The sequence below is a fragment of the Lathyrus oleraceus genome, chromosome 6, assembly GCF_024323335.1.
Source record: "Lathyrus oleraceus cultivar Zhongwan6 chromosome 6, CAAS_Psat_ZW6_1.0, whole genome shotgun sequence".
Classification (NCBI taxonomy): domain Eukaryota; kingdom Viridiplantae; phylum Streptophyta; class Magnoliopsida; order Fabales; family Fabaceae; genus Lathyrus; species Lathyrus oleraceus.
The window spans coordinates 123,534,894-123,559,812 of record NC_066584.1 but is presented as its reverse complement, the minus strand read 5'-3'; the positions used below and the strand labels follow the sequence as shown (position 1 = coordinate 123,559,812).

Here is a 24,919-nt window from a genome sequence, read left to right as displayed (position 1 = left end):
AAGCTGCTGCTGAAGCTGAAGCACAGCAGGCTCTGACTCTGGGGGAGTCCTCTTCTGTTATCCCTATGGTTCTTCAGACTCTGAAAGAACTTAAGCAAGATCAGAATGAACTCCGTGCCAGAATGGATAAGCAAGATACTGTCAACGACAACATTCAGAACATGCTGACTATGTTGCTTCAGAGAATGCCTCCGCCTCCGAACCCTTAGGCACTTAGGATATTTTTTCTTGCTTGTCTGTTGTTTTGTTTTGCTTTCTCTGAATCTGATGTTTTCTTGTTCCTTTTGCCTTTGTGCTTTTATCTGAATACAATGTTTTTCTCTTCAATTATTTATTTTTTGCTATGTCTTTTTGATTCTGACAAAAAGGGGGAGAAGTCATTAATAGCTCTGATGAAAATATTGTCTAAATACCTTAAGCATTCTGCAACATATTTTTCTTAAAAATAAATTTATCTAACCTGGACTTAAGAAATTGCAGAAGGTATCAAGAAACCTCTTTACTTAGAAGCTCTGGTAAGAACTTCTGAACTCCCTAGCACTATCTCAGGGGGAGCTCTTGTCTATCTGATCTGATATTTTATATGTTTCATCTGCTAATTAAGATTGTTTTGTCATCATCAAAAAGGGGGAGATTGTAAGAACAAAAATTGTTCTACAACAGATTCCTTGATTTTGATGATAACAAAGGATGAAACCAAAAATGGCACCATAACAAAAAGTTTCTAAGTGTGCAGGATTCTAAAGAAAGAAGGAAGAAATCTGATGATGTCATCAGATACAGAACCAGATCAGATACAAATTATCAGAAGATAAGAAGCATCTGAAGTAGAAACACGTTCAAGAAAGTCTAACTCTGAGCAAAACAGCAAAGTATCAGAAGCATCTGAACAAGAAGTAAGCTCTAGAAGTTCTGACTCTGATCAACGCTATCTCTAAACTCCAGAACTTATCAGCGCTATCTGAAGAATCCATCAGAATCCAAAAGAGATCAACATCAGATGCAAGACTCCAAGATTCTCAGATACACAAAGACTCTGATCATGGAATTGCTAATTATGAAAGAGTAACGTTAAAGTCAAGTAAAGATTTGCAAATGGATTTCCTAATACAGAGAGAGACGTTAATCTCCAATTTCAATAAAGAAGATACTATATGTGGTAAGTAGTCACTTCAAGGAGAGAAAGTTATCCTGCAGAAGCTATTTATGTTATGGCGTAAATTCATCTTATTACTCATCAATTTCAACTACTACCTCACTGATCTATATAAAGGACTGCAAATCAACATTCAATATAGAACATAAACAAGGAAAAATTATACTGAAACATCAACGCTCAAGAAAACACTCTTGCTTTCTAAATCTTCACGAAGCTTTTGCTTATAACGTGAATCACTTTGTTCTTACTATTGTAATACTTGCTTATCTTAGAAGCACTCTAGATTACATAAATCTTTTATCTATTGTTTGTTTATTTCCTCAAGTGACTCTGTGTAGTCTGTATACTTGAGAGGACTAAGAGATCTTTCTCTTAGACGTTGTTTGTAATCTTTCAAGATTAGTGGATTAAGTCCTTGTTGAAGGCGAAATCACCTTGGCCGGGTGGACTGGAGTAGCTTTGTGTTATAAGCGAACCAGTATAAAATCATTGTGTGGTTTTCATTTTGAAAAAGCGCTTATTTTTCCAAACAATTCAACCCCCCCCCCTCCCCCCTTTCTTGTTTTTCTCACCTTCACGCGCTTCCTAGCCTTCTGATCAGCCACGTCAATTAATGAGCTCTGATTAGACGCTTGTGGTTTTTTCTATTTTACTAATTTCTGTTTTATTTTCTTTTATTCCAATTATTTTCAAAAATTCATAACTTCTTTATTTTGGAATCACAAAAATATGGGACCAATTGCAAAAAATTTCTCTTAAATTCTAGTTTCATAAAATGATTTTTAATTATTTTTGTGATTCCATTTAATATTTTTTGTGAATTATTTCATTTCTGATTGTTTTTAATTTATTTAAAATACCATTTGATATTCAAAAATGCCAAAAAATATTTTCTTAACATCTTTGGATGATGATGAATCTATGAAAAATATTCTCATCAATTTCTTAATTGATTTGAGATTTATTTGAGATTTTAGTCCAATTATGTTATTTTTCTCCATTTTTAATTATTTAAAAATAGTTTCTGTTTTCAAAAAATGTTGAGAAACTTTGTCAAATATTGTTTAACCATGTTAGACTTATGATGATCCAATTGGACTTATCCAAGTTGATTTGAATTGAATTTGAAGTTTGACCTGTATTTGTTCATTTTATTTTATGTATTATTTTAATTCCAAAAAAATACCAAAAATATGTTTGACATTTCTTAACTTCTAATCTTCATTTCACTTCTGTTTACCATTGATTAATGATGATTGCATTCATGTTTGATCAATGTGTTTTGTTTATGTCATTTGAATTTCAATTTTGTACATTCCATTTCCATCTTCATCTTCTTCTTTCTCTTCTGACCAATGAGTTAATGATTTGTGGTAGCCTTGACATATGAGAAGCTTAACCTTCTTTGATCTAAATCAAATTCATCTTGATCAAAGATCAAGTGAATTGCTTTGTCTCCAAGATAGGTTGCTTCTTGGTCAAGCAAAAAAACCTAAAATCCATACAAGGTCATTCTTCTTTTCTTTTGGCATGGCAAGTTGTAGGAGCTTGGCTTACTAGTCATGATCTCTAACTTGTGTTTATTTGCCTATAGTTTTATTGACCGGCCTCAGATAGGTGTGACTACTACATTAGTCCATTTACGATTGCTTAACATAGCGCTAAATTGCCTTATGGCACACTAACACTAACTACTAATTACTAACTTTTAATCCAAGCATTTAATTCTTGCAATTTCCTTTAATGCAATTTAATTTCTTGCTCATTTATTCATATTGTTTTTTCCCTTTGCTCATTTGAGCTCATGTTTATATTTATGCCATTTGCCTTTTGCTTACTTGAGCACATTATTGTGTAAATATACTATTGTCTTGTGCTAGTTTAGTTTTTGTTTGTGTGACCCAATGCAAAATGGAGAAAGGGCTTAGAATTAGGACCTTACCTATGCTAAATGGAGTTTCAAGAGCAACTAGGTCTCATGCCTTTAGAATGCTAAAATTGTTGAAGAGCAACTAGTCCTCATGCCTTTAGAATGCTTAATCTTGAAGTTGAATTGAAAGGACCCCTATTCTAAACTCACTCTTGTCCATTCTTTCTATTGCATTGTGGAACTTTTTGATTTGTTTGTTCTTATGTGATATGGATCCTAAACTTGAGCTAATTAGAAGGACCATTGTCATGAACATCCAAGATAAGAGAGACAAGTCCAATTGGAAGATCCTAGGAGCTTGATTGAATATTTGCTTGATTGCTTGAGTTAATTGCTTATTGCTTGCTAAGTCCAAAGGAAAGGAGCAACTTGGATCATCTTTATGATCTCAAGAAAGGAACTCCAAGGGTTTTATTTCTCATCTTTATGATCTCAAGAAAGGAACTCCAACAAAAGACCTTAAGGCTTTTGACCAATCAATTCACCAATTTATTTGAGATTTTTACCCCGAACTACGAGGTTTTGATCCTACCTTTGTGATGGTATGTAGGCAATGGGTTTATTAATTCAAACACCAAAATTTTAAATAATTTGTATATTCTTTTCTCATCTCCCAAATCTTGTTTGCACAAATATTTTCACAAACACCAACCTACCATACAACATTTGCAAAAAGGGCTCCCTTAGAGTACTAAGGATGTTTTGGGTGCTTAAAACCTTCCCATTGCATAACCAACCCCCTTACCCAGATCTCTGACATTTTTATTAGTTTTTGATTTGATAAAACTTCTTGGTTTTTGTTTGCTTTCTAACATTTCCTTTGGATAAATAGAAGTGCGGTGGCGACTCGAATTGTATGATTTACTTTTGATTTAGTCAATAAATCTAAAGGTAACGAATACCCCGCTACAAGTTGCTCCAAGGTGGGGTACTCAACTTATCGGGAAATTCTTTTTCTATTTTCATGTCTCTAATTTTTGCCTGGATCTCCCTTTCGGGTTTTCAATCTACCGAGACGCTCTTTTTTGCCTAAGTCGCCCTTTCTGGTTTTCAACTTAGCGAGTTGTTCTTTTCTTTTTTCGGCGAAGTATTTCTTGACTGCATCTGCGTTCACAGGATGAGTGAACTCTTCACCATCCATAGTTTTAAGAATCAAAGCACCGCCTGAAAAGGCTCTCTTAACAACATATGGGTCTTCATAATTAGGAGTCCATTTTCCCTTAGAATCTGGTGTGAACGACAAGATCTTCTTGAGCACAAGGTCACCTTCTCTGAACACACGAGGTCTGACCTTCCTATCAAAAGCTTTCTTCATTCTCTGTTGATATAACTAACCATGACACATGGCAGTCAATCGTTTTTCTTCAATCAAATTCAGGTGATCATACCTGGTCTGACACCATTCAGCCTCATTCAACTTGGCTTCCATGAGCACACGCAATGAAGGAATCTCAACCTTTACGAGGAGCACTGCTTCCATACCATATACAAGAGAACAAGGGGTTGCCCCTGTTGAAGTGCAGACGAATGTACGATACCCATGCAAATCAAATAGGAGCATCTCATGCGAATCCTTATACGTGACAACCATGTTCTGAATAATCTTCTTAATGTTCTTATTTGCAGCTTCAACATCCCCATTCATCTTACGTCTGTAGAGAGAAGAATTATGAGGTGCAATCTTAAAATATTTGCAAAGAGCTTCCACCATATTGTTATTCAAGTTCGATCCATTATCAGTAATGATCTTACTTGGCATACCATAACAGCATATGATCTGATTCTTCATAAACCTCACAACAACTTGCTTGGTTGCATTTGCATACGACGCCGCTTAAACCCATTTTGTGAAGTAGTCAATTGCCACTAGAATGAAACGATGTCCATTCGAAGCTTTGGGCTCAATCATCCCAATCATATCAATTCCCCACATGGAGAAGGGTCATGAGGAAGAAATAACATTCAATAGTGTCGGAGGAACATGAATCTTATCAGCATATATTTGACACTTGTGGCACTTCTTCACAAATTTGCAACAGTCAGATTCCATTGTCAGCCAATAGTAACCTTCTTGCAACATCTTCTTTGCCATTGCATGTCCATTGGAATGAGTACCAAAGGAACCTTCATGCACTTCAGTCATCAACAAGTCTTCTTCGTGTCTATCCATGCATATGAGCAAAACCATGTCGAAGTTTCTCTTATATAGTATATCACCATTCAAGTAGAAGTTACCAGCTAATCTTCTCAAAGTCTTATTATCCTTCAAAGATGCCCCAGGCGGGTAAATCTGACTTTGGAGGAAACTTTTGATGTCATAATACCACGGATTCTCGTCTTTGATCTCTTCAACAAAAAACATATGAGCTGGCTTATCCATACGCATCACAGACAAATTGGGAACCTCATTCCAATACTTCACTACAATCATCAATGCCAATGTTGCAAGAGCATCTGCCATCCGGTTCTCATCTCGAGGAATATGATGGAACTCAACATTTGTAAAGAAAGTTTAAATCCTCCTCGCATAATATCTATATGGTATTAAACCAGGTTGATTTGTCTCCCATTCACCTTTGATCTGATTCACAACCAAAGATGAGTCTCCAAAGACATCCAAATACTTGATTCTGAGATTCATGGCCTCTTCAAGCCCCATAATGCAAGCTTCATATTCTGCCATGTTGTTTGTACACTTGAAAGTCAATATAGCTATAAATGGTAGATGCGTAGCTTGAGGAGTAATAATCACTGCCCCAATGCCATTACCATACTGATTAACAGCTCAATCAAATACCATACCCCAACGGGAACCAGGTTATGGCCCTTCTTCAAGAAATGGTTCATCACAATCTTTCATTTTCAAGTACAATATGTCTTCATTAGGAAAATCATATTGCACTGACAGGTAATCTTCAATTGGTTGGTGAGCCAAATGGTCAGCCAAGATACTACCTTTGATCGCTTTTTGAGATCGGGATTCGATATGGTAGATGCCTCCTAGTTAAAGTAGGCTTCTCAAATATATACTTTATTGGATCCATTTTGGATATCAACCAAGTGGTATGATTCAACATATATTGATGCAGACGCTTAGAAGCCCAAGCCAATGTGCAACAAGTTTTCTCAAGCATAGAATACCGAGTCTCACAGTCGGTGAACTTCTTACTGAGGTAGTAAATTACAAATTATTTCTTTCCAGTCTCATCTTGCTGACCAAGAACACATCCCATACTGTCTTCAAGCACAATCAAATACATGATCAACTGTCCTCCTTCAACAGGCGGAGACAAAATCGGAGGTTCAAGCAAATACTCTTTGATACTGTCAAAAGCTTTCTGGCAGTCTTCAGTCCAATCACAAGACTGATCTTTCTGGAGAAGCTTGAATATAGACACACATGTGGCAGTCATGTGGGAAATGAATCTGGAGATATAATTCAAGCGGCCGAGAAAACCTCTGACTTGCTTCTCAGTTTTGGGCGCAGGCATCTCTTGTATTGCTTTGACCTTGGCATGATCAACTTCAATACCCTTCTCGCTGATAATAAAGCCCAACAACTTACCAGAACGAACACCAAAAGTACACTTATTGGGATTCAAGCGGAGTTTATACTTCCTCAAACACTGGAATAGCTTCAACAAATGCTCAACATGTTCCTCTTCATCAATTGATTTAGCAATCATGTCATCGACATAAATTTCAATCTCTTTATGCATCATATCATGAAAAAAAGTAGTCATTGCTCTCTGGTATGTTGCACCAGCATTCTTTAGACCGAAAGGCATCACTCTATAACAGAATGTTCCCCAAGGTGTAATGAATGTGGTCTTCTCCATATCTTCGGGTGCCATTTTGATCTGATTATATCCGGAAAATCCATCCATAAACAAAAAGACTTTGAATTTAGCAGTATTGTCTACCAACATATCAATGTCTGGTAGAGGGAAATCATCTTTCAAACTGGCTTTATTCAAATCTCGGTAGTCGACACACATGCGAACTTATCCATCTTTCTTTGGCACATGCACAATATTAGCCACCATTGTGGATACTCAGCGGTTACAAGGAAACCTACATCAATCTGCTTATATACTTCCTCTTTGGTCTTCACTGCCATATTAGGATGTGTTCTTCTCAACTTCTGCTTGACTGACGGGCATTCTGGCTTCAACGGCAATCTATGCTCCATAATCTCAGATCCAAACCAGACATGTCTTGATAGCACCAAGCAAACACATCTGAATATTCTCGAAGAAGATTAATCAACCCCTTCTTGACATCTGGACACAGTCGAGACCCAATCTTGACTTCCTTCACATCATCCTCGGAACCCAAGTTGACTAACTCAATCTATTCTTCGAACGGATGAATGGTCTTTTCATCTTTCTCAAGAAGACGAGATAATATATCACTCACTTCTACATCACTTTCCTCATCGGCCTCAAACACAGGGAATTCAAAATTTGGAGAAGGAGAAGGATCATTGTATTCAATGGGGTTAGGAACCAACCTGCATAATGATTTGATATTTTGATTTTAGAGAAGTGGATTTGTGACCAAATATTATGCAAATGGACAATTATATTGTTTATTTATGTTTTTTGTGATTACCATTTTCGGAATAAAGCAAAAAGTAAAAACAAGACATCGTAGATGTGGATGAATAGAATTAATTTTATTAATGATCAATTTGAAAATGCCCAATAATGTTCGCTTCTCCCCTAGGCATAGGATAAGGATTTTAAAAACATATAAAAGCAATTACTTAGATCGATGCAAAATAACAGGAGTATCAATATCGGTCCAATTATTGCAAGCCTTTCCATGCGTCACAAAATCGATGCAGTCCAATTGGTGCGTGACGATCCTTTCTGGAACCCCAAACCGGTTTTGCCGCTGTTGTCGAAGACCTCTACCATACGCCCTCACTGATCAACATCGCCTTCTTCCGCAATCTTCTTAGCATCTTTCAATGAGGACATAGGTGCCCCAACTCTCTCTTCAGCAGTAATAGACAAGGCTTGGAACGGAGTTCCAACCTCATCCTCAGCTTCAACATAAGAGAAAGATGACAGGTGGCTAACTAACAACGCCTTATCCCCACCAACAATCACAAGCTTTCCATTCTTGACAAATTTGAGCTTTTGGTGCAATGTGGAGGTAACAACTCCTGCCTCATGGATCCATGGCCTTCCCAACAAGCAACAGTAGGTCGGGTGGATATCCATTACTTGAAAAGTAATTTGAAAATCACTCAGATCTATCTTGACTGGAAGGTCCACTTTACCAATAATTGTTTTGCGCGAACCGTCAAAAGCTTTGACGATTACACCGCTATACCTCATAGGCGCTCCTTGGTATGATAGCTTTGACAGAGTTAACTTCGGCAGCACATTCAGTGACGACCCGGTGTCAACAAGCACATTTGACAAAGCGTCCTCTTTGCAATTCATAGAAATGTGCAAAGCCAGATTATGATTCCTACCCTCTCCAGAGAGTTCTTCATCACAAAAGCTGAGATTATTGCAAGAAGGGATGTTAGCCACTGTAGCGGGGTATTCGTTACCATTAGAGATATTGACTAAATCCAAGGTAAATCATACAAGTTGAGTCGCCACCGCACTTCTATTTATCCAAAGGAATGGTTAGAAAGCGAACAAAAACCTAAAAGTTTTATCGAATCAAAAACTAGTAAAAATGTCAGAGATCTGGGTAAAGGGGTTGGTTATGCAATGGGAAGGTGTTAGGCACCCAAAGCATCCTAGGTACTCCTAGGGAGCCCTTTTCACATTTGTTGCAAAGGTTGTTGTTTTTTTTTGAAAATTTATTTGTGCAAACATGACAGAAGGGATGAGAAAAGCGTGTATGTTTATCTAATGTACTACTTACTAAAAGAAGGGTCAAAAGAAAATGACTCGCACGGATGTCGCATCCACTGCATACGTATCTCATCTGAATCTGAGAATCAGAGTCTTCGTAGCTCGGCTACCTACGGGTTAAAGAGGAGTGTGCTCGCTAAGACATCGCGTCTTATGCCTACGTTTCTCATCTGGGATGAAAATCAGAGCAAAACGTAGTTCGACCACCTATAGGGTAAGGGTTGTGTTTTGGGGTGAACGACGTTACTACGCAATCTACCGGATGCTCGACCTTTGGAGACTTACTCGCCTGTAGTAGAAGGAGATAACGTGTTCTTAGGAGAAGAAAAATCAATGAGTTTAGGGTGTTTAGGGATGCTCATGCAAAAAGGCAGTCCTAGATGAAGGAACCGCGCTACCTTAAATGACATGCCACGAGAGGCTATACGAAACCTAAGAAATCGGTAACATGCGAAAAAAACAAAGGGATCGAGAGATCTACCATACGGATAAAGATCCGAAGTAACAGCAATTAAAGAGGTAATAAACCCAGAGATCTCTCAAGCTAGCACCATCAAAGAAAGTGAGTCAGTACAGGTAATTGGAATAAACCTCCAGGTGGTATCCCACAAATAAAGTGGAACACCAGGCAAGCCATCTCTGCAAGAGTCATATGAGCCCTCACAAAACAAAACTCAATAAACAGGTTAGAGAAACAAGATAGGGTAATCAAGAGTTGCCCCCAAATCAAAATGTAACCACATGAATCATGCCATTAAAATTCACAAAAAGCAACCAAGGGTAGGAGGCCTAAACCTCTTGTCAAACACATGCATCAAAAGGGTATCAAATTCACTCATAATACCTCATACATTCAGAGAATTCAAATTAAAAGCATAAAGTAATGGGAATAAGGCAAACCTGACTGGAGAGATCGAATGAAATTGAATTTCCCGGTTGGGTTTGCAAAGCAATCTGAGGGTTTATATGAGATGGAATTGGCTCTTTGCAGATGAGTTCCCTTCAGTCTCTGGAGGTTGCTCTGAACTCTGTTAGCTCTTCTCTCACTATCTTTTTCCCTGCCAGGGTAATAGGAATAGAATTGCTTTTTGTTTCACTGAAACTCTGAATTTATAACCTGATTTTTGTGGACCTGTGGGCTCAAATGAGAGAGGCCTAAGTCCAAAAAATTTCTGTTATATTTTATTATTTTTATTTTTATTTTTATTTTTATTTATTTATTTTTTTTTATTTTTTTTTATTTTTTTATTTTTTATTTTTTATTTTTATTTATTCTTTAACACGTAGGCTTCGCCTAGCGAGCATGACAGTTCAAGAAATTCCTCTGAGCGTTGGTGATTCTCGTGGCTTTTCTTGGGACTCGCTAGGCGACCCATTCTGCTCGCCTAGCGAGCATGACAGCTCATGAACAAACTTTTGCTCCTTCAAGATTAACGTTTTGACTGACGAATAGACCCCATTTGAACCTGTTGGAAGTATCTCAAGCCATTCCCTTGTGTTGACTGATCATCTAAATAGAACCCACAAAGTGTCTTGGATGATACTCAAGCTTCAAACAAAAGATGTTAGTGACACATTTTTGTGCTTTTGATTAGTAAACAAAAGTAAGAGAAACAATGATGTATAATTCAAGCATGCTTGGTGATCTCAAACCAATCACAAGGAGTCCCACCCAAAGGCAAAGGGAACCAAGATGCTAAAGATCCTTGAGGCAATGCAAATGCAATATTATGATGCCATGAGGGATCTTAGGGTCAAAATTGGGGTCTTACAGATGTCCCTATTTAAGGTCATTCTAGCCAGAGAAGTGAAGGTTAAAATCTTCGTCTCGACGGGGTAGAATGGGCTTAAATAATAACAAAGAGACGAATTGTGGTCCCTAAGAGACCTCATGATGCAAATGTAGGTATGAAAAATGGTAACACTCTGTGGATATATGTGTCCACAAAAGCAAAGAAATCATAAGCCACTGATAATCCATATGAGCAATTCACTCCATGGGACCAAGACCCTGGGGACTCTCCTGGGGATAGAAAAGGGATAAAAATGCGCGAGCAGGTCACGACTCAAAGCGTGGGGAACAAAATTCCAAAGGGAAAAGATCCAATGGAAAGACTCGAGCTGACTTGAAGATGCATGTATTGGGGAATATGCCAATACAGCAAAAAACTATCCACAGTGGATACTTCGGATAAAATCCGGATGAAAACAATCCACTAAGGGACTTCGCTGGGGATGTCCACAAGGACACTCCTAGGGAAGCAGCGGGACTAGGTATTACCGGTTACTGGGTAATAAGCTCAAGGAGACATGTGATCTGAACGCCGGGTATGAGGGTGAGAGATACAACATGCTCAGGAAGAGATGAATATCCAAGACCGGTATAAGCGTGCGAGATATCAAAACTTCAAAATGTCTGAGGAAAACCTAAAAGGTATATTTTAACTCAGGAAACCTGACTCCACAGGGGACAAAAAGTCATAATAGGGAGCAGAGAGGAAGGAACACCAGGGATACTGGTTACTGGGCATATAATAGGTGACCAACCAAGGCGTGAATTGGGGAATATTCCCAAAACACTCATCATCCAAAAGAGGGCTAAAAGCAAACTCGATTACAGGATGGATATTCGACTCCACAAAGGGGATACAGATCTTACTCAACTAGGGAAGAACAAAAGGCTTCAGACCCGAGAGTGCATGTACTATCTATTACCGTCAGAACGTAGATAATATACTCGCATGGACGATTATCCACAACCGGTTACTGGGTTAATAAAGGATAAATCGACCAAAAAGAAAAGGCATTGGGATATCGAAACTAGGTATATAATGATGACCAATTCGGGGGAGAAACAATTGTTACCAACAACAACAAGGTATACGAGAGATGACCCGCTGGGGATAAATTGTGTAATCATGGCAATTATCCAAGCAGATGAGGGGATATCATCACCGAATATTGGATGAAGATAACTGTCACCAATTAAAGATGAGTGATGCGTTGGAAAACTTGATGTTCGCAAGTATACGAACGCGTCAGAGTAATATAAAAGATTATCGTATCCACAAAGACCAAGTGTCAATCTATCGTTATCTGTCGTTATGGTGTTTATCAAAGGCAATCAAAATAAGTGTTTTTGTAGTGTGCAATAAAAAGTAAAGTATTGAAATAGAATATAATTAATAAAGACAGGGTCGAATGTAATTCACGTAATCAATTGATAATCCAAGTACTTGCTAATAGAACTACTTATGGGCAATGTTTCCTACTTTGAAAAGAACTAATTTAACAGGAACTGTCGCTTTCGCATATTCAGAACCGAGTTGTACTCCCTAATCAAACCCTCTTATTGTCACTTATAAAAAGGCGCGCATTGCGTTAGAGCAGTAAACCTATTTTTAAGAAATATAGTATCTTGACTAAGTTGAAAAGTATTATAACCTGGATTTCTTAACCAAAAGAGGTTCTCACGAACCAGACTCTAAACTTATAAACGCGTCCGAAAATAGTTTTAAAATCTCTTTTCTTCTTGATGGTAAAAACTCCTAATGAACTAAACAAAGCGCTTTCGCTGTTTTTGAAATAGTTAAAAACAATTAAGTTTATAAAGACGTTGGACGGCTTTCGATCATACCCAACGGAATTGAAGTGCGGGAAAACTTAAGTTGAAAGTTAAAATAGCCCTTTAAGTGTTTCTACGAACAATTGTACGGATTACTGGTTTAATTACGATCCTTACATTCTAGCCTTATGAATTTAGCTAGACATGGTAAAGTAAAAGTGCATTAAAGTAAATAAAAGTAGTGCGAGTGCGGAAAGTAAATAATTTAAAGCGAGTGCGGGAACTAAATAAAGTAAAAGCGAGTGCGAGAAATAAATAAAATAAAGGCAAGTGCGGGAAATAAATAAAGTAAAGGCGAGTGCGGGAAATAAATAAAGTAAAGGCGAGTGCGGGAAATAAATAAAGTAAAAGCGAGTGCGGGAAATAAATAAAGTAAAGGCGAGTGCGAGAAATAAATAAAGTAAAGGCGAGTGCGAGAAATAAATAAAGTAAAGGCGAGTGCGGGAAATAAATAAAGTAAAGGTGAGTAATAAAAACCTGCTCCAATCAGAGGACTGAGTAAATTGCACTGCGGAAATGTAAATGGCGGCAGGATTAACTTCCTTCCAAAGTGCTCCAAACTCGATTACAGACTCTATCACAGACTTGATGACACAACTGTGGTAACACTCCAATGCGAAGCGATTACCACTATAAAATACTGAATATATGCCTAAGTGAAACAAAGTTGCTTCTGAGTTTGCCTCTGCTCTAAGTTTGGATGATTGTAAAACTGAATTCGCGTTTCTATTTATAAGCAAATAAAAAAAGTGGAATTGACTTGGATGCCCTTCAACTTGAAAATAGAGGAAACCGTTTCTTTCTTGTGGCGCCCGCCACAAGGCTATGGCGCCCGCCACAAGCACAAAGTGGGGCGCCTTAGTGGATGAAGTGGGGAAACATGGGAGTTGAGGAAGTTGGACTTGGACACGTCATGGCTTGGTCTGTGGTGCCCGCCATGGGGTAGGCCATAAGCACAAAATGCTGATTTTTAGGGTTTTTAGCTCTTTTTCACTCCTTTTCTCGATCGGGGCTCCGATTAAAGTAAAAACCTGAAAACAAAGGAAAACACAGTAATAACACAACAAAATGACAATAAAATGACTAGAATGCATGTGAAATCGGAGTCGAAAATACGTAAATTTTAGTGTGATCAAACTCTCCCACACTTAAACCTTTGCTTGTCCTCAAGCAAAACATTGAAAAGCTCATAAAAGAAAAACTGGTGTAAATGAGTGCTTCAGGTAGAAATTCTAAGTTCAAGTCGGGATGCAGTGATAGGTACTAACTGAGTGAACTAAGGGTATCATGATAACACTAATCCGCAAATACGGACATAAACTTCATTCCTATATTAACCAACCCATATTATCCCACAATACCTAGGCCTGCCTCTTCATCTCTTTTTGTGTCCTTTTCATTCAGGCGCAATCACATTAAGCCTGTTATCCGTACATGCTTCATAGTAGAGTGGCGTGTTAGTGATTATGATATGAGCTTGGGTTTTCCGGCACATAAACATGTGTAAACCCTTTGGACCCAACTGGAGTTATGGGGGATCGGATCGTAATCCGCCCTACCGAGTTCAGTGTCAGATACCTCTGAACCAACTAGCAGTGGGTACTGCTTTTCTTTTTCTTTTTCTTTTTCTTTTTGTAGCAATTTTTACAATCCTTTGGTTTAAACGACTTTGCGAGGGTCACCTATACCGGAGTTGCCTTTTTGCTTTATTTTGTTTTTTTGTTTTTCTGGATCATTCACTTATTTGCATCGGTCCCCTACGTAGAGGATGCGTAGGCCGGAGCTGACTGCTAGGATAAACTACTGAGGACTTATACGGAAATGATGATTAAGGCCATGGTATATGGGGTTTCGGGAATGATTCCTATATTTACGAAGCTTATGGTGCTAAAACAGATACAGATGTTTCGCAAAGTTCTCCCAAGTCACCGCATCCTTACTCAAAACATGTCCTTAAAACCTGAAAACTTTCGAAATAACACCTATTTTCTTTTGCAAAAAAATTTTGGTGGGGCTAAAGGTATGGGGAGGTAGGATTGTACTAAGGATCTACTATATTTGGTGACTCGTCAGACTCATGCATTATACTAAAAAGCAAAATAAACGACTGAAAGGGAAATTAAACAACTAAAAGGAAATAAACGGTCTAAAAACAGCAAATAAACTGAAAATAAAAGGAAAACGATAAATGCTCCTCCCACACTTAAATCGAACATTGTCCCCAATGTTTTGAAATAAGATAAGGGAAGAGTTACCTGGCAACCTATTGCTGACCACTAGTGCCCTCGCCATCCTGAGGTGGACGACGGGATCGGGTACGACGACGATCTCTCTGATCCATCCTCGCCTGCAGGGCATCCTGAGCGGTTCTCACCTCTCGAAGGTTACCAATAATGGAACCTTGGGTGGCTTTAATTAGTGCCATGTGTCTCTGGTGGTATTGTTGTTGACGGGCTTGTGTATCGGTGATCACTTGCAGGGACTGTAGGACAGTGTCGTAGGACCTGTCTGTCCTCCGCTGTGATTGTTGCATGAAGTTCATATTATCCGTCATTTGTTGCTGGATGGTAGAGAGTAGGTCGTCACGCCTTTGCTCTCTAGCCAGGTGGTCACGCCACATCTCCTTTGTAATATAGAAGCCAGGAGTGGTACCTGCAGAAGAAGAAGATGATGCGGTGTGTGGTGGTGAAGGATGATGGGGGGACACATGTGGTACGGGAGATCTCTCTCTCTGATCATATTCATCATCAGTGTCTGGTCCCGCCTCATCAGGAATGTTAGGAGGAAGAGGACCCAAAACAGGTGGAGCATCTAAATCGTAGGTCCAATTCCTCTCATCACGTATATCAGTACGTCTAGTGCAAGGTAGAATAATAGATGGATGGCTACACCATGAATCATAAGTGTATAACCTTCTTCTCTCCTTGAACGACACAATTTCATGTCTCTCAGAAATTTTAAGTTAATTGTGCGAGGAGGTAAGGGGTCTAGGGTAGCCATCTCATTGTTCAGGTTAAGTGCCTGAGCAATAGACGTAATCAATCCACCAAAAGAAATCGGTCCCGCCTTATTCAGAGTTAAAATCATATGGGCGAGCATAAACGAAACCGAATTAATTTTCTTATTTGTGAGGCTTCCTTGCAAATATAGAAGCTCTCTAGCGTTAACCTTATTTGGATTCTCCCGGCCAAAAATAGTGCATGCCAACAGATATCTAAAAACTCTGATGGCCGGGTTATGGATAGTTGAGGCAAGAACTCCTTCAAAAGAGTTTATGGAAGTGTTTGATAAACGCTCCCAGAAGGAAAATACCTCAACATACCATTCGGAATCCAATGGGGCCTCACAAATAGCACCTTCCCCATGAGGGATCCCTAACAAGCTGGCTAGTTCATCGGAACTGAATTGGTATTCAACAACAAACATTCTAAATTGAACAGTACCAATTGTGCTAGCAGTGTTAGGATTGACAATATAAATTAAGGAACTTAAAAATTCGATTGTCAGCCGCTCATAGGTGGGTTCTTTGTTGATAAAGAAATTATGCAAACCTATGATGTCTAATAAATGAAAAACGCTATGGTAGATACCTAAAGTATAGAGACAATTTTCGTCAACATACCTTGTCGGGAGAATTTCCCGATTTTGCAACCGTTCAATTATTTTTCTTTGTCTCTCCCCTGGTTTCCCTCCTCGAAGAATGAATCCGTTGAACTCCATTTGAATGCTCTTGAAAAGTGGATGAAGAAGATGAAGTGGTTGGTGAAAAGGTTGGATTTTTACAAAATCCGGCGGATGAAATCGAAAATGGAAAGTGGATTAATGATTTGTGTGGTATGATGGTTAGGAAAGTATGAGCTTTTTGTGGGTTCAAGGGCTTTTTTCCAAGGTGAAAAAAATGGGTTTTGGAGGTTGTAAGTTGCAAAAATGGTGAAGAAAAGTGGTCAGCCCCGACCATTTACAGACGCTGTGGCGGGCGCCACAGGTCCTATGGCGGGCGCCACAAGGCAAAACCTGGCTGGGCCAGATTTTGGTCCTTTGGTTTGGGCTTCTCTTGTCTTTTGGCTTTGAGGGGTCTGGATAGCATTTGTCTTGTGATTCTCCTAGTTTCTTTGACTTGCATAATTTTATAAAAGTAAAAACAAAAATAAAAAGTGAAACTGAAACAAAAACAAAAACAGAAATTAAATATAAATAAATAAATAACTGAAAAATTAAAAATGCAAATAAAATAAATATAAAATATATATAGATAAAAAATAGAAATACTAATGTGTAGTAGAAGTTTATATAATATTCCAAATGCGATAAAAATGAGTAATGCAAATACAAAATATATATAAAAGAGAAATAAAATGAAATGAAATGGTGAGATCAGGTAGTAGGGGTGTCGTCTGCCTGAGTGGATCCACGGAGCACGGCTATCTCCTGCCTGAGCTCTGCGATCTCCTGATATAGACAATTGGCTTCAGTCGCATGGGTGAGATCAGACACTCCTATCTGTAAAGTTAGGTCCGCCACTTCTTGTCTAAGCTCTGCAATCTCTCTACGGCACTCAGCAATCTGGGTGCGTATGTCGGGTGTCTGCAATGAATGATTATTAGAGAAAATAGTGATTCTAGGAGATGGTGGTGTAGGCGTGTATTCAGCAGCGGGTGGTGATCTCGGTGCCTCGACGGTCTCTCCCTGGCCCTCTAGAGCATAACTCAAATTCGCTGGATCATGCACACTGGTCATCATAGGGTCTGGCAGCGTGAAATAATGGATAGCCTCACTGTCGACTAGCAATCGGAACTGACATGGATGGAAAGAAGCTCTCCTCATCAATCCTCTGGTCAAACAGAAATCGATGTCCATGGTAGTGTATCCACAGTAGGTCCGAAGATGCGACAGCTTGCGAGACAGACCTAAAGCAACAACAATCTGTGTGATGATTCCACCAACATGGATGACTCCTTCGGTGGATCTAGAGATACCGCTGAGATTATTGAATAAAAAGTTCCCACATGCTACTGGGCGAGACTGGGATGCGCAAAATAATAGGAAGATCTCCTCTTCACTCAGTAGTGTCTCTACATCCTGTCTTCCCAAGAAGGAATGTGCTAATATCATCTGAAAATATCTGAAGGTTGGGTTATGTATGACATAAGATAACTGCGTAGATGGATCCTGGCTTCCGCCACCTGATATATCACTCCAAAACTTCTCCACCTCCTTGCCTAGAAAATATCCCATAGGTGTCTTCGGGATAGCATCAGGAGTGGTCTGGAAGCCCAATAAGTCGCCGAACTCTTTCTGGCTGAAGGAGTATTCAACTCCAAAAAGTCTGAAAGCAGCATACCCATCTGGTCCAAAATATGGGTCATAGTCGAATGAACTCAGGAACTCCAAAGTCAGGTTCCTATATGTGTTACTCAAATCATCAGCAAACTCGTCCCAGTGAAGCTGGTGGCTAAGGAATCGGATACTCGGCTCGATACCCAGTGCCTCCATACAGTGCTGGTCAGGGTAACGTGTGGGTGCCATAGGGCGCTGATATAAAGCAATGTAGCGCTCCCTCTGAGCATTGTCTCTATAGGCAACATGCATCCTGTAAAAGTTAGGAAAGTGATCCTGAAAATACAAACCATTCAAACTTTAGGCTCAATGCAAAATAAGATAAAATAAAATAAAAATAAAAATAAATGTAAATAAATGCGAAAAAAAGTAAAATGAAAAGAAAAACCATGGGTTGCCTCCCACGCAATGCTTGTTTAACGTCATTAGCTTGACGGTTAGAATTTATACACCTGTAGTAGTATGAATCGGCGGATCAATCAGGGTGTGGCTCGAGTAGTATGCTGGAATGTCTCCTCCTTCGTAGAGCTTCAGTCTTTGTCCATTTACAATGAATGGACTACATGTATTGTTCTTGATTTCTACGGCTCCGGATCTCAGAATCTTGGATACTTGGAAAGGACCAGTCCATCTTGAACGTAGCTTTCCAGGGAAGAGTCGTAACCTACTGTTGAAAAGGAGAACAGAATCGCCTATATTGAAGTTTTTCTTTACTATTCTTTTGTCATGATAGGCTTTTGTTCTCTCTTTATATATTTTTGCATTCTCGTAGGCAGATTGCCTAAGTTCTTCTAATTTATGAATGTCTAGGGTACGCTTTTCTCCAGCGGCTAGGTAGTCTAAATTCAAAGTTTTAATGGCCCAATAGGCTTTATGCTCTAATTCGAAGGGTAAGTGACATGATTTTCCATAAACTAGTTGGTAAGGGGTAGTTCCTATAGGGGTTTTGAAAGCGGTTCTATAGGCCCATAATGCTTCTTGAAGCTTCTGAGACCAGTCTCTCATAGAAATAGAAACAGTTTTCTCTAGGATTTGTTTTATCTCCCTATTAGATACTTCTACTTGGCCACTAGTTTGTGGGTGGTACGGTGTTTCTACTCTATGCCTAACTCCATATTTTCTTAAAAGTTTGTCAAATATTCTCGATATAAAGTGTGATCCTCCATCGCTTATGACTAAACATGGTGTTCCAAATCTAGGGAATATATAGTTTTAAAATAGTTTAATTACTACCCTAGTGTCGTTTGTGGGTGCAGCTATAGCTTCAATCCACTTAGACACATAGTCTACGGCTACTAAAATATACCTGTTTCCTAAGGATGGTGGAAAGGGTCCCATGAAATTTATAACCCATACGTCAAAGATTTCTACTTCCTGAATGTTTTGTAGAGGCATTTCATCACGTCTTGAAATGTTTCCAGTGCGTTGGCATCTATCACACTTGACAATGAAAGCATAGACATCACGCCACATGGTAGGCCAGAATAGGCCAGCTTGAAGAATCTTGGCGTATGTCTTAGAGGTGCTTGCATGTCCACCATAAGGTGCAGAATGACAATGCTCGATAATATTATTTACCTCTTCTTCTGGAACGCAACGGCGAAAAATGCCATCTTTACCCCTTTTGAAAAGGAGCGGTTCGTCCCAATAGAAGTTTCTCACATCGTGGAAGAATTTCTTCTTGCGGTGGTAGTCAAGATCAGGGGGTACTATATCAGCAGCTAGGTCATTAACGAAATCTGCATACCAGGGTACGTTACTTATTGCTAAGGAATTTTTGGAATGCTCATAAGGATCTAGGTTATTGTCTTCAATGGTTTCTACTTTAGCGATCAGTCTATCATAGGCGAAATCATCGTTTATGGGTACTAGTTCAGGTTTTAGATGTTCTAGCCTAGAAAGGTGACCGGTTACTACATTCTCAGTGCCTTTTTTATCTCTTATATCTAAATCAAACTCTTGTAGTAATAGAATCCATCGGAGTAACCTGGGCTTGGCATCTTTTTTACTTAATAGGTAACGAATGGCAGCATGATCGGTGTAAACAATAATTTTTGCTCCTACTAGATAAGATCTAAATTTGTCTATAGCGAAAACTATAGCGAGTAATTCTTTTTCGGTTGTTGCGTAATTAAGTTGGGCAGCATCTAGGGTTCTACTGGCATAATAAATGGCATGTAATTTTTTATCTTTTCTTTGTCCTAGAACGGCTCCAACTGCATAATCACTAGCATCGCACATTATCTCAAAAGGTTCCGACCAATCGGGCGGTTTCATAATGGGTGCAGAGATTAATGCTTGCTTTAAAAGATTAAATGCGTCATTACATTTTTCGTCGAAAATGAATTCAGCATCTTTCATTAAAAGTCCGGTTAATGGTTTTGTTATTTTGGAGAAGTCCTTAATAAAACGCTGGTAGAATCCAGCGTGTCCAAGAAAGCTTCGGACTTCTCTGATGGTTTTTGGTGGTTTTAGGTTTTCTATAACTTCTATTTTAGCTTTATCTACCTCTATACCTTTTTCGGAAACTATATGTCCTAAAACTATTCCTTCGGTCACCATAAAATGACATTTTTCCCAATTTAGTACGAGGTTCACCTCCACACATCTCTCTAGGATTTTCTCAAGGTTAGCAAGACAATTGTGAAAATTGAATCCGCAGACCGAGAAATCATCCATAAACACTTCCATGATACCATCTAGGTAATCCGCGAAGATTGACATCATGCAACGTTGGAAAGTAGCTGGAGCGTTACAGAGGCCGAAAGGCATTCGTCTGTAGGCAAAAGTTCCATAAGGGCATGTAAAGGTAGTTTTTTATTGATCTTCTGGGTGAATAGGTATTTGGAAGAATCCAGAGTATCCATCTAGATAACAGAAGTAGGAGTGTCTGGCTAGATGCTCTAACATCTGGTCTATAAATGGTAAAGGGAAATGGTCCTTCCTAGTTGCTTTATTTAATTTTCTATAATCTATACACATCTGCCATCCTCCTTCTAAACATTTTGCTACATGTTCGCCTTTATCGTTTTGCACGACTGTGATGCCTCCCTTTTTAGGTACTACATGCACAGGTCTCACCCACTTACTATCCGAGATCTGGTAGATTATACCTGCCTCAAGTAACTTAAGAACTTCCTTCTTAACAACATCACTCATTATAGGGTTTATTCTTCTCTGATGCTCCCTAGAGGGTTTTGAATCTTCTTCGAGCGAAATCCGATGCATGCATACAGATGGGCTTATACCTTTCAGGTCAGAGATATTATATCCTAAGGCTGAGGGATATCTTCGTAAAACGTCTAAAAGTTGGTTCGTCTCCTCTTGGCTCAAGGTAGCACTGACTATAACTGGGCGGTTCATATTTTCATCGAGGAACTCATATCTCAGGTTCTTAGGCAGTTCCTTAAGTTCTAAGGTTGGTTTCTTAGGGCATGGCATAGGATCTGGAGTAAGGGATAAACATTCGTAAAGGTTATCATCGATGTAAGGTTCCTTAAAGTCATAATCTTCCTTTATGGGGGTTGATGGTAACTTGATTGTTTTTATAATTTCTTTTTGTTCTAATTCTCTAACACATTCATCAATGATATCTAAGGCATAACACGAGTCTCCCACCACAGGTGCCATAAGAAATTTCGAAAGTATAAATTCTATTTTCTCGTCACCTACCTCAAATGTCAACTTTCCTTTCTTGACATCTATTATGGCTCCTGCAGTTGATAAGAATGGTCTACCTAAAAGAATTGGTATATCATTATCTTCTTTGATGTCCATGATGACAAAATCAGTAGGGATAAATAGTTGACCTATCCTAACAGGAACATCTTCCAAAATGCCTATCGGATATTTGACAGATCTATTGGCTAACTGAAGTGATATCTTAGTGGGTTGTAATTCTCCTAAGTTTAACCTCTCACAAACTGCTAGAGGCATTAAGCTCACACTAGCTCCTAAGTCTAGAAAAGCTTTTTCGATGACATGATTACCCAAAAGGCAAGGAATGGAGAAATTTCCAGGATCTTTATCTTTCTTTGCTAATTTGTCCTCGGAAATAGAATTACATTCCAAAGGCTTCGGATCGTCAAGGCTACGTTTGTTGGTAAGGATGTCTTTCAGAAACTTTGCATAAGAAGGTATTTGGGTGATGACTTCTGTGAAAGGGATTTCTACATGAAGTTTTTCTATAACTTTAATAAATTTTTGGTACTGTTTATTGGTCTGGGTTTGTTTGAGTCTTTGGGGATATGGTATAGGTGGTTTATATGGCGGGGGCGGTACGTAAATTTTATCTTTAGGTTCTTCTCCTTTATCTCGACCTTCCTTGTTTTCAGATTCCTCTGGTTCCTTTACTTCGTATGAGGGTTTGGTACATTCCTTAGAAGTTTTGGGTTCACTTAATCTTGGGTTTGGTGGCTCATCATAAGCGTTCCCACTTCTTAGGGTAATGGCATTGGCTTGTCCTCTCGGATTTTGTTGAGGTTGTCCAGGGAATTGTCCTCCAGGTGTAGTCTGAGGGGCTTAGTTTAAAGCTACCTGAGAGATCTGGGTTTCAGGCATCTTGGTATGAGTAACTATTTGGTCAACCTTGATTCCTAACTGGGTAATCAATTCGTTAACATGAATGTTTTGATTCATGAACTCCTTGTTTTGTTGGGTTTGAGCGGTGATAAAATTTTCCATAATTTTCTCAAGGCTCGGCTTTGGTGGTATAGGTTGCATAGGTTGATTTGATCTAGGGGCTTGATAACTAGGTCTCGGAGGTGCATTATTTTGAATAGGGTTATTGTTTTTATAGGAGAAGTTCGGGTGATTCCTCCATCCAGGGTTATAGGTATTCGAGTATGGGTTCCCTTGGGTGTAGTTCACTTGCTCGGAGTGGGTTTCGTTCAATAGACTGCATTCTGCGGATTGGTGTCCTTGGGTTCCACATATCTCACAATCTGACGAAACTGCGGCTACAGTATTCGGGTTCGTGTACATATGCTCGACTTTGAGGGCTAATGCGTCCATTTTAGCTTGCATCATGTCTATAGAGCTTAGTTCATGCACTCCTCCTTGGGCTTCCTTCTTCTCAACTGTCGCTCGTTCGACTCCCCATGATTGATGGTTTTGAGCCATGTCTTCGATGAGGGCACTAGCTTCAGGGTAAGGTTTGTTCATCATAGCACTGCCTCCGGCAGCGTCGATGGTCATCTTTGTATTATAATGAAGTCCATTATAGAAGGTTTGAATGATTAACCAATTTTCTAAGCCATGATGTGGGCATGCTCGTAACAACTCTTTATATCTCTCCCAAGCTTCGAACAGCGATTCTCCATTGTTTTGGGTAAATCTAGTTATATGGTTTCGAAGAACGGCGGTCTTACTCGGGGGAAAATATCTAGCAAGAAAAACTCTTCTAAGGTTATCCCAAGTCGTAATGGAATTGGATGGAAGGGAATCTAGCCATGATAGAGCTTTATCTCTGAGGGAAAAAGGAAATAATCTTAAACGTATTGCCTCAGGAGAAGCTCCATTGGTTTTAAAAGTATCTGCTAATTGAAGAAATATTTTTAAATGCTGGTTAGGGTTCTCGGTAGCGAGACCCGCGAATTGTCTCTGTTGCACTAATTGTAACAGAGATGGTTTAAATTCAAAATTATTGGCTGGGATGATTGGGTTTACTATACTAGAACTAGGTTCTTCGTTAGATGGTTAAGCGAAGTCCTTAAGAGGTCTTTGGTTTTGATCTTCGGCCATAGCTCTCTTAATCCTATGAAAGAATAAACGTGCGCGAGCGTAACGTTCAGGTTCCGCCAGAGGGTTTACTAAGCTTAAACTTCCGGTGCTGCGAGTTCTTCGCATTGACCGGCGGGAAATAACCTAAGTCTAAACGATATAACAACAGGAAAATGAAATTTGACGAAATTGGTCCCCGGCAACGGCGCCAAAAACTTGATGCGTTGGAAAACTTGATGTTCGCAAGTATACGAACGCGTCAGAGTAATATAAAAGATTATCGTATCCACAAAGACCAAGTGTCAATCTATCGTTATCTGTCGTTATGGTGTTTATCAAAGGCAATCAAAATAAGTGTTTTTGTAGTGTGCAATAAAAAGTAAAGTATTGAAATAGAATATAATTAATAAAGACAGGGTCGAATGTAATTCACGTAATCAACTGATAATCCAAGTACTTGCTAATAGAACTACTTATGGGCAATGTTTCCTACTTTGAAAAGAACTAATTTAACAGGAACTGTCGCTTTCGCGTATTTAGAACCGAGTTGTACTCCCTAATCAAACCCTCTTATTGTCACTTATAAAAAGGCGCGCATTGCGTTAGAGCAGTAAACCTATTTTTAAGAAATATAGTATCTTGACTAAGTTGAAAAGTATTATAACCTGGATTTCTTAACCAAAAGAGGTTCTCACGAACCAGACTCTAAACTTATAAACGCGTCCGAAAATAGTTTTAAAATCTCTTTTCTTCTTGATGTTAAAAACTCCTAATGAACTAAACAAAGCGCTTTTGCTGTTTTCTGAAATAGTTAAAAACAATTAAGTTTATAAAGACGTTGGACGGCTTTCGATCTTACCCAACGGAATTGAAGTGCGGGAAAATTTAAGTTGAAAGTTAAAATAGCCCTTTAAGTGTTTCTACAAACAATTGTACGGATTACTGGTTTAATTACGATCCTTACATTCTAGCCTTATGAATTTAGCTAGACATGGTAAAGTAAAAGTGCATTAAAGTAAATAAAAGTAGTGCGAGTGCGGAAAGTAAATAATTTAAAGCGAGTGCGGGAAATAAATAAAGTAAAAGCGAGTGCGGGAAATAAATAAAGTAAAGGCGAGTGCGGGAAAAAAATAAAGTAAAGGCGAGTGCGGGAAATAAATAAAGTAAAGGCGAGTGCGGGAAATAAATAAAGTAAAAGCAAGTGCAGGAAATAAATAAAGTAAAGGCGAGTGCGAGAAATAAATAAAGTAAAGGCGAGTGCGAGA

General features: G+C 38.9%; 1 non-coding gene across 1 annotated transcript; it reads left to right on the top strand.

Annotated features, from left to right (window-relative positions):
* The first annotated feature begins 23,184 nt into the window (after positions 1-23,184).
* On the top strand, positions 23,185-23,291 carry LOC127098902 (small nucleolar RNA R71). The gene has a single exon (XR_007793586.1). It is a non-coding gene; the product is annotated as a small nucleolar RNA R71 (small nucleolar RNA).
* Positions 23,292-24,919: the final 1,628 nt, after the last annotated feature.